This window comes from Dreissena polymorpha, chromosome 7 (genome assembly GCF_020536995.1).
Source record: "Dreissena polymorpha isolate Duluth1 chromosome 7, UMN_Dpol_1.0, whole genome shotgun sequence".
Classification (NCBI taxonomy): Eukaryota; Metazoa; Mollusca; class Bivalvia; order Myida; family Dreissenidae; genus Dreissena; species Dreissena polymorpha.
In genome coordinates, this window is record NC_068361.1 from 36,168,428 (window position 1) to 36,188,357 (window position 19,930).

Consider the following 19,930-nt stretch of genomic DNA (forward strand, 5'->3'; position numbering starts at 1 on the left):
GTGGCCAAAATTGCTCATTTGATGAGTACTTTTGCAATATTGAAGATAGCAACTTGATATTTGGCATGCATGTGTATCTCATGGAGCTGCACATATTGAGTGGTGAAAGGTCAAGGTCATCCTTCAAGGTCAAATAATGCAAATGACACAAAGTCTTATTCATATAATGCAATGTTAGAGAAACATTTTCGAAATGTATTTTCATTAAATTTAATTATACGCACGTAATATTTCAAAGCTTTTTAAATAATATTTTTTTATTTTCACTAATACATAAATTTTATTTATTTTGAAAATCTGCTTTTTTTAACACCTCAGTTCACACAATGTAGAAATCAATATTTAGTAGCTGTACTACTAAGTCAACAATTACCTTTAGAATAAAGCGATCCTATTCTGTCTAAATGGCACAATGTACACCAAACAAGTGAGACAATTTATGGGCTAATGATATTTTTTCAGGAGTAGATTTCTTACCCATGATTTCACCTTAATTGACCTTTTTCAACAGCCCGTAAAAAATTGGAGTTTTTCCTCCCCAGTAAGCACTAGACATTGGCACAATGCCAGTAGACATGCAATACTGTAACTACTGCATCGGTTGAATTGAAAATTATAGGGACAGCATTTTATTTTGAAACCATGCTAGTCGAATGTTGAGTTATCTCATATAGACAAACCATTCCACACTCAACCCTTCAAATAAATAGATTGTGTTTGCCCCTTTATTATAGCCAGAGCGTGTATATTTAGATGCTGTGTTCCTATATTTATCAATGATGTTAATATTGCATTACTTGCTTTAATATGTTTTATACCATGTAATTATTGTAATTTCCTTTTGTTCCCTTCCCTGATATACTTATGAAAAGTCATGTTATATGGTAAAACATTGAAATGCAAACATTTTAAATTCAATATTAGGTTTTGCACAAGCCATCATATTCCAGTGCAAACTTTGTGCACTTTCTTTTAACATCATACATTAACCCATTTATGCCTAGCGTCTAGAAAAAAGACCTTGGCAAACAGCATAGACCCAGATGAGACGCCGCATGATGTGGTGTCTCATCAGGGTCTGCGCTGTTTGCTTAAATGAATTTTTGTAAGAAATATTCTAAATATAGAAATAATAAATATACCAGACATCCCTAATTTTGGAAATAAATTGATCCAATTTAGAAGGTTGGGAGAGTCCATTAGGCATAAATGGGATAAATCTCACTGGATCTGACAGACAGACAGAAGGTGGAAGGTCAGTAGACAGTCAGCCTGTCTGGGCAGTGAGAGCCAGCATGGACTACACACATTTGCCCACATGCTATTTATAACTCAGTCTGGCTTCAATTCTTCCATTAGCTTCAATCCAAAAGTATCCTGGTTAGATTTTGTTTGTATGTAGGTTACATGCAGATCTTGGATGGGAAAGTAAGGTCAAGGCCACTGTAACAAAACAATGAAAACTAGTTGCTGCTCAACTTTGGTGCTGAATGTTTGTCTGTAGGTAGCTTATACACAGACCATGATGGCATAGTCAATCAACTTCTGCTAAATTAATTGCTAAAAATTTGAAAATCTAATTTCTTCAAAAGATCAGATGCATCACAATCACAATCACCACCAGCACAACCATTATCACAACCACCATCATCAGAATCACCACAATCACCCCACCACAACCAGGAGCACAACCACCAGCAGCAGAAGCACCACAAGCAGCACCACCACAACCAGGAGCACAACCACCAGCAGCAGAAGCACCACAAGCACCCCACCACAACCAGGAGCACAACCACCAGCAGCAGAAGCACCACAAGCAGCACCACCACAACCAGTATAACAACCACCATCATCATAATCACCACAAGCAGCACCAGCACAACCACCATCATCAGAATCACCACAATCAGCACCATCACAACCATTATTACAACCACCATCATCATAATCACCACAATCATCACCATCACAACCATTATTACAACCACCATCATCATAATCACCACAATCATCACCATCACAACCATTATATAATCACCAATACCACAACCACGGCCACCATATTCAACATACTAATCATCATAAATATCAAAACCATTGTTATCATTATCATCACAATCACCACCATAATCATTGCCACTATCATCAACACAACAACCATCAACCTCTTCACCACTATAACTATCATGATCACCATCAAAACCATCATCATCATTAGTATTAACAATTGGGCAAGTTTTTTTCGGCGTAGCTGTTTAACGTCACTTTTGACCTTAGATGACCTTCATTCATGATAGATCCGAAATGAATAAACCCGAATTGTTCATTGGCTAATAATACAAAAATCACCGTAAACATTGGTAGTCTGGTTCCCAGACTAAAACATTGGATGCATATCATTTGAACTGAAAAAGAAATATGAAATATTGTAAATTACATGTAAATTACAATAAATTAAAAACTGTCATGATACAAAACATCCTCTAAACATTACATCGAAACGTTTCTCATTAGTTTACGAAGCAGTATAGCATTATTCACATGTCTGTACAATTAAAAGAATCTATTGTTTACATGCCGTAGCGGCCACACTAAACACTACAAAAACAGGCTAGATTGCACTTTACCGGTACGCAGTTGTTTACCACTATCGACAAAGCGGGGGTTTGGGGCGGTAGCCCGCGATACTAAGGAAATATATAGGTGTTGGAAATATATCTGTTTTGATTTATTATAATCCATATTTGCGTTTATTAGTGTAAATATGTTTCTTTTTACTTTGTTTTGTTCATTTTTTATATACAGTTCTGTTTTCTGCAAAAAATTCATATCACTATGATGCTTGCAATATTGAGTCTTTTATGTTTACCTTCTACCAACATCTGTACACATTATAACACATTATCTTTTATTTCATTCCAACATTATGTTCATAGTTTTTCAGTGGCGAATATGTTTTCTTTTCCTATTGAAACTAATGTATTACTCGTTCAATTATGAAAACCTAGTCATTACAATACTTATTGACAATAAAACATACAATTCACCTCTTCTTGTTCTTCATTTTTATTTGTTAATACATTAAAATATATTATCTTATTATCACTGACTACCTTCATTAAAATAAATGGTCGCTTCATTCCATCTCCTTTCACTGGTCGCAAACATTACAACATCAACGCTGTACATCTTTTAAAAGATATTTATTGTTAAAATTTATCCATGAATAATGAAATAAGAGTGCAGACAAGCTTTATTTATCCTATTTTTACCTCTGACCTCTTACTATGACCTTGACCTTTGATCTAGGGCCATGGGTCTTATACCAGACATATTATACATCACATTTGAAGTAAAATATATTAAATTGCATAATGAATGATGAAGTCAGGAAGACTTGGATGCATGGAAGCACAGACCCACACAATTATTCACTGATAAAATGTGACAGCTTTATCAAGCAATAATGATCTACTTTTAGACCATGTTACCAATTCTTGTGTCGGATATAATTCAACCAAATCTGAATGTGCTCAAAAGGTTGAAATCAGGAAGGATAGCTTTCTGACAGTTTTCATTTTGCTGAATAAATGTATGCAATTACTTTGATGGCATTTTTCTATCCCCTCCAAAATTGTTTGTGAGTCTTTGGCAAATTGATTTTAATTTATGATAATCAGGTTACAAGAAGGAAAGGTCAAAATGTATTGTATAAAGCCAATTAACACACAAAATCAATGAAAATTTCATAAAATATTTTAACAAGGGCTGTTTGTAAAACTTGCATGCCCCCCATATGGACTGTCAGTTGTAGTGGCAGCCATTGTGTGAATACGTTTTTTGTCACTGTGACCTTGACCTTTGACCTAGTGACCTGAAAATCAATAGGGGTCATTTGCAAGTCATGATAAATGTACCTATGAAGTTTCATGATCCTAGGCCTAAGAACTCTTGAGTTATCATCCGGAAACCATTTTACTGTTTCGTGTCACTGTGACCTTGACCTTTGACCTAGTGACCTTAAAATCAATAGGGGTCATCTGCAAGTCATGATAAATGTACCTATGAAGTTTCATGATCCTAGGCCTAAGAATTCTTGAGTTATCATCCGGAAACCATTTTACTGTTTCGTGTCACTGTGACCTTGACCTTTGAGCTAGTGACCTGAAAATCAATAGGGGCCATCTGCCAGTCATGATCGATGTACCTATGAAGTTTCATGATCCTAGGCAAGGTTTTGTTTTGGCCCGATTTTATAGCCGAAATTCGGCTATATTCCCAATCACAAAAAGTATACTTTTTTCTTAACCAAATTTTCAATTTTCTAAGTATAAAAAGGGCACATAATTCTGTCAAAATGCATGCCAGAGTAATCTAACTTTGCCTGCCCAGTCCCCTCATGATAGTAAGTGTACCAAGTTTGAATGCAATAGCTTTGATTCTTTATGAGAAAAGTGGACCTAAACACAAAACTTAACCAGACGCCGACGCCAAGGTGATGACAATAGCTCATAATTTTTTTTTCAAATAACCTTGACCTTTCAGGGCTCAACATTAACCTAAAAACCAACTTGCCCTGCCGGGCAAGTACTTAGAAAATCTACTTGCCCTGAACGTAAAGCCACTTGCCCAAACATGAAATATCACATTAACTGTAAACCTCATATATTTTTTAATAAAGATCAAAATGATACACCATAAAACCTTTTTTTATTTTTGCACATTTAACAAAATGATTACAGCAATTAAAGTCTAATTAAAGTCTTAATGTAAATTTGTGCCAATGTTTGATTATTAATGAAATAATTAGTCTCTTCTCCACGTCTTTGTCAGCAAACACAGGTCCTCAACCATTCAAACTCACTTTTCCATTGTGGTAAAAAGTTGCGTTTTCGCTTCAATTCGTACTTTTTGGCCATTTCGGATGATTTTTCTATACATTTTTATTGCACTTTGCAGACTTACAGTTACTTATAAAGCCGAAGCTAAATAAACTAGACATTTCTCGTCTGCTAACAATACTGTTAACAACAAGTGAACCGTAACAAAAATGTCAATTGACACAAAGCAAAAGATTGTTGAAATTGTATGTCGAAAAATATGAAATATATATATACCGAAGCTATTTGTTAATGTTTTTTTATAGTTAAATAATTTAAGTAGTTTTCTATGTGACTGAAAACACCAACGATGTTATTTGTAACTGAATAGTAATGAAAAAGATAAACATAATAGCATTTGAAAGCCGATGTTTGGAATCCCAAGCCATTTACGGCGTTTCTAAAAATAAGTTAGGAAATGCATGAGCACCATGCGTAGTTAGTTCGGACTTCCCCAAACAACAATCGCCGAGGTAAATTCGTGCATTAGGCAAATCGTTCGTGATTTTTTGTACCATTTAACCACAGAAACACACATTTTTCTTTGTTCTTTTTTACACTTGCCGTGCGGACAACTAGATTATAAAATAACTTGCCCGAACCAAACTTTTACTTGCCAGGGGCAATCGGACAACCGTTAATGTTGAGCCCTGCCTTTGACAGCGTGACCTGAAAATCAATAGGGGTCATCTGCGAGTCATGATCAATGTACCTATGAAGTTTCATGATCCTTAAGCATAAGCGATTTTGAGGAGTTATCATCCGGAAACCATTTTACTATTTCGGATCACCGTGACCTTGACCTTTGACCTAGTGACCTGAAAATCAATAGGGGTCATCTGCCAGTCATGATCAATGTACCTATGAAGTTTCATGATCCTAGGCATAAGTGTTCTTGAGTTATCATCCGGAAACCATTTTACTATTTCGGGTCACCGTGACCTTGACCTTTGACCTAGTGACCTCAAAATCAATAGGGGTCATCTGCGAGTCATGATCAATGTACCTATGAAGTTTCATGATCCTAGGCATAAGTGTTTTTGAGTTATCATCCGGAAACCATTTTACTATTTCGGGTCACCGTGACCTTGACCTTTGACCTAGTGACTTCAAAATCGATAGGGGTCATCTGCGAGTCAAGATCAATGTACCTTTGAAGTTTCATGATCCTAGGCATAAGCGTTCTTGAGTTATCATCCGGAAATCATTTTACTATTTCGGGTCAATGTGACCTTGACCTTTGACCTAGTGACCTGAAAATCAATAGGGTTCATCTGCGAGTCATGATCAATGTATCTATAAAGTTTCATGATCCTAGGCATAAGCGTTCTTGAGTTATCATCCGGAAACCATTTTACTATTTCAGGTCACAGTGACCTTGACCTTTGACCTAGTGACCTGAAAATCTATAGGGGTCATCTGCGAGTAATGCTCAATGTACCTATGAAGTTTCATGATCCTAGGCCTAAGCGTTCTTGAGTTATCATCTGGAAACCATCTGGTGGACAGACATACAGACATACGGACAGACGGACCGACATGAGCAAAACAATATACCCCCTCTTCTTCGAAGGGGGGCATAAAAATAAAGTTAACAAATAACAAGAGATGTGTTTCTCAGAAACACAATGCCCCCTATTGCGCCGCTTTGAAATAAAATTTCAATATATCATTTGGCAAGTTTAGAAATTATCTCCCTTTTAAAGTTTATTACTTCCCTTGGATTTTATTTTTTGACTTTTGACCTTGAAGGATGACCTTGACCTTTCACCACTCAAAATGTGCAGCTTCATGAGATACACATGCATGCCAAATATCAAGTTGCTATCTTCAATATTCAAAAAGTTATGACCAAACTTTAACCAAGGTTAAAATTTTGGGACACACACAATTAATGAATGCTGAGACAGACAGGCCAAAAACAATATTCCCAGCGATCTTTCGATCCGGGGGCATAAAATATCAGTGTTCCTTATTTCGTTAAATCTATGTTAACATACCACATCTAGCGTTGAAATTTTGGCTATTGCTATAAGGAACACTGATTTTTTATGGGTTAACTTTATTTTACAAAATATTTTCGAACATTTCGTTGATTTAGAGTTATTATTTGGCTTAAACCCAAAATGACATGTTTTAGCTGATAAAAGTAATTCTCCCTAACTCTTTCAGTGCTGGAACAGAATTTTGAAGGCCTTTGCAAACAGTTTGGATCCAGATGAGATGCCACAGAATGTGGCGTCTCATCAGCATCCAAACTGTTTGCTATTCTGATAGTATTCTTTGAAAAAAATCGAAGAAACTGCTAATTTTAGAAATTCTGCAGACGAAATTTTAGCAGACGAAAAATTTCCCAGCATGCAAAGGGTTATAAGGATGATGTCTTCCAATACTTTCAAAACATCAACTGACCTCATTTCAACATTTACCTTGTTGACCTGCTAATGAATTAAGACTAACTCAGAAGGTCACGTATCTATGAACACTTTCAATATACCCATATCACCTTACCACATTTTGACCTTGACTGTGACCTCCTTTTGGACATAGACTAATCGAGAAGGTCAAAATTATTGGTTGACCTCATTTTCAACTAATAATTATGCAGATGGGTAAATAAATAAATTCTTAGAAGGCTTCCACTCAATAAAGCATCTATTTAAGACAGGAGATTGTTTTATTTCATGTTGTATATGTTATCAGCCAATAAATACCAATAACAAAATCTGATGTGTTAATGTTTTCAGAACAACAGCCAACGCAAATTAACAAAATAAAATTTTGTTGATAATGTGAATATCATATGTTTTAAATTATATCGTGATGTCTGATTAAGATAAGAACTTTATCTGTTCATCTTGCAAGTAAAAACCCATGTTATTTATCCCTTTCCGACTTAGAAGCAAATTGAAAATGGCTCTGTGCAAACAGCATAAAACCAGAACAGCATGCGAGTCACTCGCAATCTGTTCAGGTTTTATGCTGTTTGATGCTCATCAGTATTTAAGGGTTGGAACTGAAACCTTTAAAACTTGGATCTAGTAAGAGGGACTACAAATGTGTCAAAATATGTAACTACCGGTAAGTGTTAAAGGGTTAAATACGTATCTACCGGTAAGTGTTAAATACGTATCTACCGGTAAGTGTTAAAGTGTTAAATACGTATCTACCGGTAAGTGTTAAAGGGTTAAATACGTATCTACCGGTAAGTGTTAAAGGGTTAAATACGTATCTACCGGTAAGTGTTAAAGGGTTAAATACGTATCTACCGGTAAGTGTTAAAGGGTTAAATACGTAGATTCTACCGGTAAGTGTTAAAGGGTTAAATACGTATCTACCGGTAGCTAAGTGTTAAAGGGTTAAATACGTATCTACCGGTAAGTGTTAAAGGGTTAAATACGTATCTACCGGTAAGTGTTAAAGGGTTAAATACGTATCTACCGGTAAGTGTTAAAGGGTTAAATATGTATCTACCGGTAAGTGTTAAAGGGTTAAATACGTATCTACCGGTAAGTGTTAAAGGGTTAAATACGTATCTACGTGGTAAAGGGTTAACTAAATACTCTCAACACAAAATAAAAAAATTACGCAATAATTACATGTGAGGCATTTTGTGTGGATTTAAAAGTTACCCCCACTTAATTCATCAATGTATTGTCTGCTTTCTAGGTGGGATTTATCAGGCAAATACTCAGTATTCATAACAAGATAAACTATCGTTTTAAAGGAACTTTAAACCTTATCCAACAAGGTTATGAAAATTGTGTACCAGGGAATTTTAGGGACATTTTTTAAACAACAGACGCTTGGAATACATTTACTTTTTTAAGAAATTAGCAATACCTTCATCAATGGCCTATATTCAATAAATCTTCATTAATTTTCAAGATTAAAAGTTTTATTTGCAAACATATGCAGATCAATAACTTAACATTTCAGACAATAAACCTATTATTTGATAATACAAGCAATTAATGTAAGCATATTTAAATCCCTCCTCCCTCATTCAACAATACCCATCTAAATATCTCTTTTAAGTGTTATTATTGGAACATATCATGATTTAAGAAAACCGTTAGTGTTAACCCTTTGTAAACTGATCACATTTATTCAATTTAACATAAATATTGGAATTTCTACTGTGCATTATTACATAAATATTACTTTTATGTTGTTTTCACACTTATATTTACATGTACATTTAAAACACTAGCATATGTTTCAGTGCAATAATAATTATGTTAATATACAGGAATTTAGTCTTAAACTTATAAAAGCACATGCAATTAGTCTTCTGTTATTATTTAATCTGAAAATCAAATGATTTACTTACCACTCTTCTAAGTCCTCAATAAAATAACAGATTTCACACTAATATCCTATGCCCTTCTTAAATTCCCCAAAGACTAATTGTAGATGTCACAAGTGCACAGCTCTGCGTGAACGTAAACCAGCACGCACTAATTATCTAATAATACCATGTAAATATTTGATGAGAGTAAATATTTGAGAGTAAATGTAGCAGAGGACCATTTATAAGCAATCAGTGACAAAGATATTGTTTACAAATGAATCATTCAATGCAGCTGAAGATTTATTTGAGACCAAGAGATATTTTATAAAATACATATTAACCTTGCTCTGTGAAAAAGGGTTTAATGCATGTGCGTAAAGTGTCATCCCAGATCAGCCTGTGCAGTCCACACAGGCTAATCAGTGATAAAACTTTCCACCTTTATGTTATTTTTCATTTTTTTTAAAGGGCCTTGTTAGCGAAATTTCAGTTTTGGCAGAAAGTGTATGCGGGCTTCACAGGCTAATCTGGGACAACATTTAACGCACATGCATAGAAAACCCGTATCCAGAGCTAGGGTCATATATGCAGCTCTCTTCTATAACAATGTTTGATTTCCTGACTGATAAAGCTTTGTATGAATCAAGGAATGTTATCAGCATTATCAACATTAAAGTGGTGAAATGGTAACACTTTTCTACAAAAATGGAAAAAGTATAAATGAAGTGTATATTAAATTACCTGAAAGTTTTGCAACGTCATTGTTAAGTTAACATCTTTCATTATAACAGAATATCTGTATTTTTAGGTAGTAATGCTAACTCAGTGAACAAAAGGTCCAATATGGCTAAGATAGCCCATTTGCATTATGGAAAGAATGCACTCTTTTTTAAGACTGTGCCATTTAGCATGGCATTTAATAGCCAATTGTAAATCTGAAGAATTATCAATTACTTGAATCTTTGAAAGGGGTAGGACCTCATAAACTTTGAAATACACACTCACTGTCTCATTTTAAAGTATGATTTTCTGAGTGACATGAAATTGTTCTATCCTTAAAGGGACATTTTTTAAACAACAAACACGTCACATAAATTTACCTTCGTGAAATATGCTTATTTGTATATGTTTTGTAATGTTATTCACTTTTTGTACTCCACCTCTAAGTTTGAGACACTGTTCTGCCTTCAAAGTTGCACAAATAACATGACGGATTTAAAAATTCAACAGAAATTAAGAATAAGTAAGATTTCTGTAATTATTGTATTAGGTCTTGATTAAAAACTTCATAAAAAGAGCAGATCAGCAGATCAGCACCTACAGATAGATTTATAAAGATATACCTCACAAGAATTTCCTTCTGTGAGTTATAACAGTAGGGTTTATTTCCTGAGGGCTTCTCAATTTTCATTCACAAGGCTTTTATAGCATCCACAGGGTTATGTAACAGCCACTTTGTTACAGCAATTATGACATATGATGATCATGCATTGTTTTTTTATATAATAATCCTTTTAAAACAAGCCATTGTATTGCATACAAGGATGTTACACAATATTTAAAGGTTTTCTTTCATTTCATAATCTTCAAATGCAAAGTAACACATGTTGATTATATTGTATTAATTCATTGTTTTGCAATACATACCAATGCTTAAACAGGCGAATGTATACAAGCAATTGATTTAGTTTAGTTTAAACCTATTTATTTTAGCTAGATTGCATCGAAAGCCTAAGGCTTATATAAACGCTCTCGAGTCCGTTTCCTGGGCCTAGAACCAGTACTTGGAGTCTTTGTAACACATGTTGTTGATTATATTGTATTAATTCATTGTTTTGCAATACATACCAATGCTTAAACAGGCGAATGTATACAAGCAATTGATTTAGTTTAGTTTAAACCTATTTATTTTAGCTCGATTGCATCGAAAGCCTAAGGCTTATATAAACGCTCTCGAGTCCGTTTCCTGGGCCTAGAACCAGTACTTGGTGTCTTTGGGGAAGATCTAAAGAACGCTCCCACGGTGGGGATCGAACCCGTGACCTCCCGGTCGCTAGGCGGACACCATATCCATTACACCACAGCGACCTGCAGTTGATTTCAGTTGTTAATTCTCAACTATTAAATTTTAATAGCATTATTAACTTTGAAATTACTTTCTATTATATTATGATTCAAACTATGTAAAAAAAGACTGGAAAATATGTGAGAATAAGGTCATATAATAATAATTTTCAATAGCATTTATTTCGTTTTAAAAAACTATCCATTATATAAACATTCAAACAATTTACTTAGCAATTAGTGTAGATTTGTATAAGATTATTTGATTAAATTATTACCTGTATATTATGTCTCTCCAATCCACTAAACACAGAGCCTTGTGAATATCTATGAAACTGAGAAATAAGATATTGCTGCAATTATTGTCTGACCTGGCCCTGCACTGCTCTGTGAGAATTTCAAATACCGGGAATAAAACATCATTTAAGTCAGCTGCTGTAAACCATAAACTTGATAACAAAGCTGAACAAAGCAGAAAATAAAGGCACATTTGGATCATAGATTTCCACTTCTCATTTGACACTTGCAACCTCAATGTACCTTTATAGCTTTGATAAGGGGGATGTCTATGAACTTATGGGTCATGTTGGGTGAATATCAGGGAATACATAACTTCTTTAAATGGGCTTGTTCAATTGTTTAAGTTGTCGGTAAAGGCTGTAACTTCATACACTGAACAGAATAAAAGCGCCCAAGTCTAACAACAAAAAAAAGTCCCTTTAAATGTAGTTTAACGCCCACTCATTGTATTCAATAAAAATTCCGTTATCAAAACAGGCTCTTTAGATTGCAAGTCATTGTTATCAGTAAATTGGAACAAAAACAATGATGAGAGTTGCTAGAAAAATCATGTCAATCGCGGTAACCACAAGTTCGTTATGATATCCTGGTCATCATTATATATGCAAAATCTTATTATTATAATTATTTAATTTTATTCAAAATCAAAGTGTTGGTGAAGTAAAAAAAATCTCTGTCATACACACAAACACTTTAAGTCCTAAACAGGCAAAACAATTCATCTTATTATAACTTTTATTGTCAACAACATAGAAAATATATCCACTTTTACTACCTTCTATAGGTTGCTTTTCTTACAATCTTAATTAAGTCTTACAAATTTAAAGCACTTTGTATAAGTTGACATGTTTTCAAAAAGGTTCACAACCAATAATACTTGTGGCCTAGGATAATTGTTCTATCAAGTTGTTTATTTCCAATGGAAAAAAATCAACATTTAACATTTTTTACAACAAAAACTTCATCAATGGCTTATAAGCAGAATTTTTCAATTAATTTAAGGGAACATTCCATTGCAAACATAATTATATAATACAACGTTTCAAGACATTTACCTTGTGTATTGTAAAAAAAAGGTTATTTGATAATACATGCAATTGATTTAATACATTTAAATCCCTTCTGCCTCATTCAACAATTGCTTTCTTAATATCTGACTTACATTTGTGTCTACCCCGGCGAAATGTTGTTCATGATTTCATGAACACTTCAAGCCAATCAAGAACTGTTCATGAACGGTTCTGAAAAAGTTCCTGAGCTTGGTTCATGAACTTTTGGACATGAACTGTTCTTAAGACATGTTCATGAACTGTTTATGAATTATTGTTGAACATTTCAAAGTTCATGAACAGTTCTTCATCTAACCATAAATACTTAGTGATGAACATTTCATGCACAAGTATTTCTAATGACTTTTCTGAGACAGACTTTAAGGATCCATCATGAATACCGTATTTTACCATGTATAGCGCGCTACCATGTATAACGCGCATGCGATTTTTTAAAGCCAAAATGGAGAAAAAAAAGAATTCAAGACCAAAAACCTGAAAATTTGGCCGAAAATGGCCGCCATTCTTATATTGCGCAATCATTTAATCTGAGTTTTTCGGGCGCTTAATTTTTTGTTTTAAAGTAGGGAGCGTTTATACGATCCCCTTCCCAAATAAGTGTGTAAAACTCGAGTTAAACACGAGTTTTATCCGTGTTAAACCAAGCGGTATTGGCAGTTGGTTTTTAGTGGGTTTTGGTATGTTGGTTTTTGTGAGTTTTGGTAAGTTGGTTTTTTCTGTGTTTAAAGTGGGTATTTTTACCAACTTGGTTAAAACTGAGTTAAACACAGAAAAAACTCACTTGTTACATAAATGTGGGCTTTGGTAAGTTGGTTTTTTGTGAGTTTTGGTAAGTTGGTTTTTTGTGAGTTTCGGTATGTTGGTTTTTTGCGAGTTTTGGTAAGTTGGTTTTTTCTGTGTTTAAAGTGGGTATTTTTACCAACTTGGTTAAAACTGAGTTAAACACAGAAAAAACTCACTTGTTACATAAATGTGGGCTTTGGTAAGTTGGTTTTTTGTGAGTTTTGGTATGTTGGTTTTTTGTGAGTTTCGGTATGTTGGTTTTTTGTGAGTTTTGGTATGTTGGTTTTTTCTGTGTTTAAAGTGGGTTTTTTTACCAACTTGGTTAAAACTGAGTTAAACACAGAAAAAACTCACAAAAACCAACATACCAAAACTCACAAAAAACCAACATACCAAAACCCCCAAAAAAAACAACATACCAAAACTCACAAAAAACCAACATACCAAAACTCACAAAAAACCAACTTAAACACACTTCTGTCTACAATAGTGTGTTTAAGTTGGTTTTTGTGAGTCTTTTGTTCGCTTAAGGGATCATAAAATTTTGCTTGTTTGACCTGTAACCTTTGTAAAAACAAATATTTACACCTTAATGGTAAAAAGGTTATTTGAGATAAAATCACAACAGATCATTACAAGCCCCATGTGATTATAAATAAAAGACACACACAATTTGCAAAAAACAATGTTTATATTAAAAAAAACAAATAATGTGAACATTTTTACAGTGCATTTTTAACAAAACCAGGAAAACATCTACCCAAGATACATTATCACAATATGCGAGCACATTTAACATAATAAATTAAAACATTCTCCTCTTTGGGCTACCACAGGTAAAAATGGGAGGAAGGGTATGAACCATGATTATATACAGTTTCAGTTAGTGAGGGGTGATACAGAGGATAAAATTAATAATAATTGTTTTTAACTGTGTTGGTGGTACCGGATTTATAAAATGACAACATTAAGGAATCCTTCATCCTATCTTTTCCTGGAATAGCCCTTTACACATATTTACACCTATGAACAAAGGAACATATTGCTCAGCACTAAACAGTTTATATATTCTCCCCGCAGTACATGACACGAAGCCTTCTCAAGGCCCAACTCATGTTCTCTTCCACTGTTGATATGGGCAGGGCAAACTTTTTGGAGATGACAACTGAAATGTATATGAACAATCAATGCAGGATTTTACTGTACATTACAGTATTAAAAAAACATGTAGAAGTTTATTCCACCCAAATCAAGTCTGATCTGAATGACTTGATTTTGGTGGAATAAACTTTTACATCAATATCATCAGTTCAGATATCCCATTTTAACATCATCTACATTAGAAGGATTTCAAAAGAGGTTTTTGAAACAAGGAGGCAAATAACTGTTGCTTGAATTTTTTATATTGTTCAAAATTAGAGCTTGATCGTTAACTTTATACTGAGGTTATTTTTGTCTGCCTATGTGTTAAATTCTCAAAACTTTTATACACAAACACAATTTTTAGTAACTCTTAAATTTTAGCAGTAGTATTAAATTAACGCAAGACAGATTATGTGCTGGAGTCAAATTTGAATCAATTGCATTATGTTTGTTTCAAAATGAATATGGAGGCAGTAGAACACCTATATATTTAAATCCCCTTTTTCCCTATAAAAAAGAATCATACCAACCATGGCGTAGTGTTCAGCAATCAGGAGACCCTCTCGAATCTCCCCCTTAGGGGAGGTTGAACAGCACTTCATAGAGCAGTCACCAGCTGATCAGGTCTGAAAACTATACTGTCATGGCCTTTGCGAGGTGCGTCTTGTGCATGATCTCATTTGAGATCAGGTCCTGAAAGATATTTTATAATGTAAGTGATAAATATTGCTGCTATGGTATATCTTGTTACTATAAATATTATTAATATAAATCAAAACAAGTTTGTTTGCTTGTTGTTTTTGTTTGTTTATTTTTGCAATTTAAATCCTGTGATCACATGTGACTTAACGCTTGTCATAAATAATTAAAAGAAATTACGTGTGGTAGAAAATACTGTTTGAAAATGTACCAAGATATGTGGTCTCATTTGGCTGTGTGGACTGGTCGGAAGTGTGACGCCTTTCAAATGCTAAAACCTGTATAGTTTTACCTCTCAACAAATCCAACTTTCCTTGGTCAAGGAGATTTCCAGTCGTTACACCCCCTGGACGTTACACCCCTGGTCATTACACCCACCAAGCCTGGTCATTACACCCACTAAGCCTGGACATTACACCCACCAAGATATTGATAAGATTAGAAAGGTGTTATCAACTTATGAACCACTAATTGGATTTGTCATGTAAGATGACACTGATGAGATTAATGGTTGCTCAAATTATTTAATGACTGTAACAATATGCATCTAAATAATAAATACTTTTTTTCAAGAATATACAGACAGAAAAAACTTGAAGAAATAAAAATAAAGATAAATAAAATAAATATTTAGAATAAACAAAACACAATCTTAATGCATATACATTTATTTTTATTTCACCATAATGTAATAATATGCATCTACATCATAAATAATTTTTTCAAGAATATACAGACAGAAAAAACTTTGAAAACAAAATAAAATAATGATAAATACAATAATTATTTAGAATAAACAAAACACAATCTTAATTCATATACATTTATTTTTATTTTACCATAATGTTATAATATGCATCTAAATCATGATATTTTTTCAAGAATAATCAGACAGAAAAAACTTTGAAAATAAATTTCAAAAAATGATAAATAAAAAAAATATTAAGAATAAACAAAACACAATCTTAAATTTATACATTTCTTTTTATTTCACCAAAATGTAATAATATGCATCTAAATCATTAATACTTTTTTTCAGGAATATACAGACAGAAATAACAAAACTAAAATAATATTGCCAAGAAATCCCATTTCACTTTAAACAGTATATACACTTCCTACTAGTGAGATTTCACAATTCTAGACAATTTCTATACTTTATATTCAGCCGCACCCTACAACCTACTCACTAATCTCAAGAGTCTTTGGCCTCATACTTTCTCCAGGCATAAAAAATCTTCCTGTCACATTCCCTATACTGGTTTCTTTGCCGTCTGCCAACACTATTATCAACCAGCTGGTCAATGTCCAACTCAGCCTCCAGTGCTTTTGGGGGACGCTCCGCTCCGTGGATTGGCATCATCAAGAGACTCATTCAGATCAACAAGTGAAGGCTCAGGTTCAAGGTCATCATGTAGTTGGACGTCCATGGGCTCCATTTCCTGAGTGTCGTCTCGTGATGCATCATTAATAACATTTTGTTCTTGCAGAAGACAGGGGAGACACTTGAAAGGAATGTCAAGCCCTTGTTCTACAGCCTGCTTATACTCTTTCCTGCTGATTCCTGTACAGAACAAATTTAAAACACCTATGTATTGTGCAACAAGTATTTATGATATATTCAAATTTTTTAATTTTGCATACTGTTATATCAGGGTTTGCATATTGATGGGTCAATTGAGTATTAACCGGGCTTGCGGTAAATACCCGGTTAAATACAAAGTAAGTACTGGTCATTACTGGGTATTACTGATCAATACTGGTCGTTTGAAAATTATAGCATGTAAACATCTCAAAAGAAGATTTTAATCAAATACGATATTAAATCAATCATTATTCTGAAATTGATACGTTTTTTTTGTAAGTAATTTATTGTAAAAAAAATCTTTAAAGCTATAAAAAATAATTCTTTATTATTTTTGGAAACGGCCTCAAATATATAAGGACTAAGGCAATATCTTTATCTCAGTGTATCACTTCTGTTTTAGATAGAACATCAATAGTTTTATTACTATTGTAGTAACCATAGTATTTCACTTATCTATTGATATATCTATTTGATTAGCAGTGCATAAAATGCATGCAGTGTTATGTCTCTGATATTGACAATGAAGCAAATATGCCCTTAGGCTATTTCATATCACTCAAACAAAAGGAGGTAACTTGCTATTAATTTAAAGCAAGTATTAATAAAGTAAAAATATCCTATATCTGTTGGTTTCAGTTAGTTTGTTTGATATTGAAATAGAATTAACATATTGTCACAGTAGGATATATAAAATTTTACTGCATACTTTAAAGTGACAGTTGTTTTATTAATTATAATATCATTAAACTTTAAAGTCAGAATTGATAATGAGGGATCATTGAAGAAATCCTTTTTTATATTGAAACACAATTAACAGGAATCTGTCACTTACTGTAGCAATCAAAGCATGTTTTTACAGTTTATGGGAGGGCCCTAATTGGCAATAGTCTGTGTATCTTTTATGGCCCCTAATAAACAGTTAGAGGGTCTTTGTCTGGCCCTAATGTGGCCCAAATAGGTACAATGTTTATCTAAGTGGCCCAGTGTTTGGCCCAGTGTTACTGTTAGTTTTACAAACTGTGTTTCATAAATGATGACACAAAACTGTGTCAATGATTTAAAACACTAAATTGGGGCATGAGTCTTAATGCAACATAAGATAAACTTTATTATTTGTATGACAACAAAAATATACAGGGCTCGGTTTTCCCACTCCTGATCTACTCAAGTTGGGCTGCTCGTGCAGGGTAAAATCTGGTGTCAAAATCCATACATCAGTTAGTCCCCCTTCTGCTGTCTTTTGGCAGGAATATTCTATCCAAAGAATCTTCCAATCAATGTAAATTTCACCTTGGGAGTTTAACCTTCAAATTTAAAATATTAAAGTTTTCATTGAATATGTGGGAAAGAAATCTGTTCATTAATGACCAGAAATAGGTATAAATAACATTTAAGATGACAATAATCATAAAATACAGCCATAATTATTCAAATGGTGTTGTTTTTCCTTATAATTGCATTACATTTATACTTATCCATTTACATTTCCCAGTGACAATACATAAATATGATAATGATCATAATTAATTCAATATAAAACTAAATAAAAAAGTGATGTAAAAATGAAAATACAAACCTAAAACAACTGTTCTTCAGTATTCCAAGATAACAGGCAGTTGATGAATTATGAGACCATATCACTTAACCATCCACTTTGAATCTCCTTTGCAACAAACTTATTGTTGATTTACACATTGTAGTACATACACATTGTTTTCACCACACAATACTTCATGCTGAAAGTTATTCAAGACATTTTAAACTAGAATTATAAGTCTTAATGTTACTCAATTATACCTTAAAGCTCAAAGTCAGTTGATGAAAACCCCCTTTGTTTTCAAAACATAACTTCCTGTCTCCAGCCAATCAAAGTCGCTTGTTTTCAAATAGATGGTGGCTCAGCCAATCAAAAGTCTTATCAACACCCCTTTGTTAGGCCTATAGATGGAGCACTGATACTGTGATAAGAATTAATGTTTATGATTTAATTGGGGGGGGGGGGGGGAGGGCTAATCTCTTATGTGTGTCAGCCAATTACTAAATCTGAGAAATATCTACTGATTTCAACACCAACATATATGTATTTATTGAATAATACACAGCACCCTTAGCATATTATATTTAATTGTGAATATTTAAAAAAAACATGCTGAATGGTGTTAGCAAATAATATTAATAGTATAAATATTATTTATTTTTATTGCCTTTTAAATTGTATGTTAAAGGTCAATGTGGTAGGCATTAATTGTATGGGGGTTAAATATCAGTATAAGAAAGTTAAAATAGTTATTGTTTTTATGTTGAGGAGATATAATTGATGCTGGCAAGCCCACATAAGTTTCCATATATTAATCAACACTTTCACACTGAAACTAGTTTTATTTATTATAGAAACAGTGTCAATCTCCCCCTCATAAAATGACTAAAAAAAAACTGTAAGTCTATTGAATTCTCCAAAGAACATGAATTAAATGGAAGTATTCACATTTTTATAGATGTGTGATTGTTCTTATAATATATTTAATATTTATGTATTGATTCAAAGTGAAAGACAAACAATTTCATATTCAGGTATAAAACTAAGTTTGAACATTTTAACATTTTTATAGTATCTGTGAACCTGTGATGTTCTGAAAGAGCAATTTTTATCCAATGTTTCCTTAAAATTATGGGGAGCCCATAAATGTACAAAAGGTGCAATGGCAAACAAGCTGTAAAAAAGCCCCTTTACAATTCACCTTGATAATATATATCTATAAACATGAAACAAAGACCTAGTTGAAGAATTATTGTTTTATTGTTGAGTTATGTTAATAAACAAAAGACCAACTTATTGATAAGTGTGTTAAAGTGAGTCTTTTAGCCTTGTTGCGGCTTTCAAATTATTTATAAAAAGACCAACTTAAACTCACTTTAACCCACTTCTGTTTATAAAAAGACCCACTTCTGTTGTAAAAGACTCGCTTATGAAACAAAAAGACACACTTAAACACACATAAACCAACTCATAAATAAAAAGACTCACTTTTGACACATAAAAAACCAACTTCTTACAGCAAAAAAACTCGCTTTAACACACATCTACTTTAAAAAACCAACTTTAAACTCA

At 33.3% G+C, this 19,930-nt stretch overlaps 2 long non-coding RNA genes across 2 annotated transcripts in view; one reads left to right on the forward strand and one right to left on the reverse strand.

Annotated features, from left to right (window-relative positions):
* The window catches only part of LOC127840077 (uncharacterized), a 64,661-nt gene that overhangs the window by 8,266 nt on the left and 36,465 nt on the right, over positions 1–19,930 (forward strand). The gene's annotated exons all lie outside the window — the stretch shown is intronic.
* On the reverse strand, positions 14,187–15,557 carry LOC127840075 (uncharacterized). Its single transcript, XR_008030388.1, has 3 exons — positions 15,526–15,557; positions 15,061–15,227; positions 14,187–14,556 (listed from the first exon to the last, which is right to left on the reverse strand). It is a non-coding gene; the product is annotated as an uncharacterized LOC127840075 (long non-coding RNA).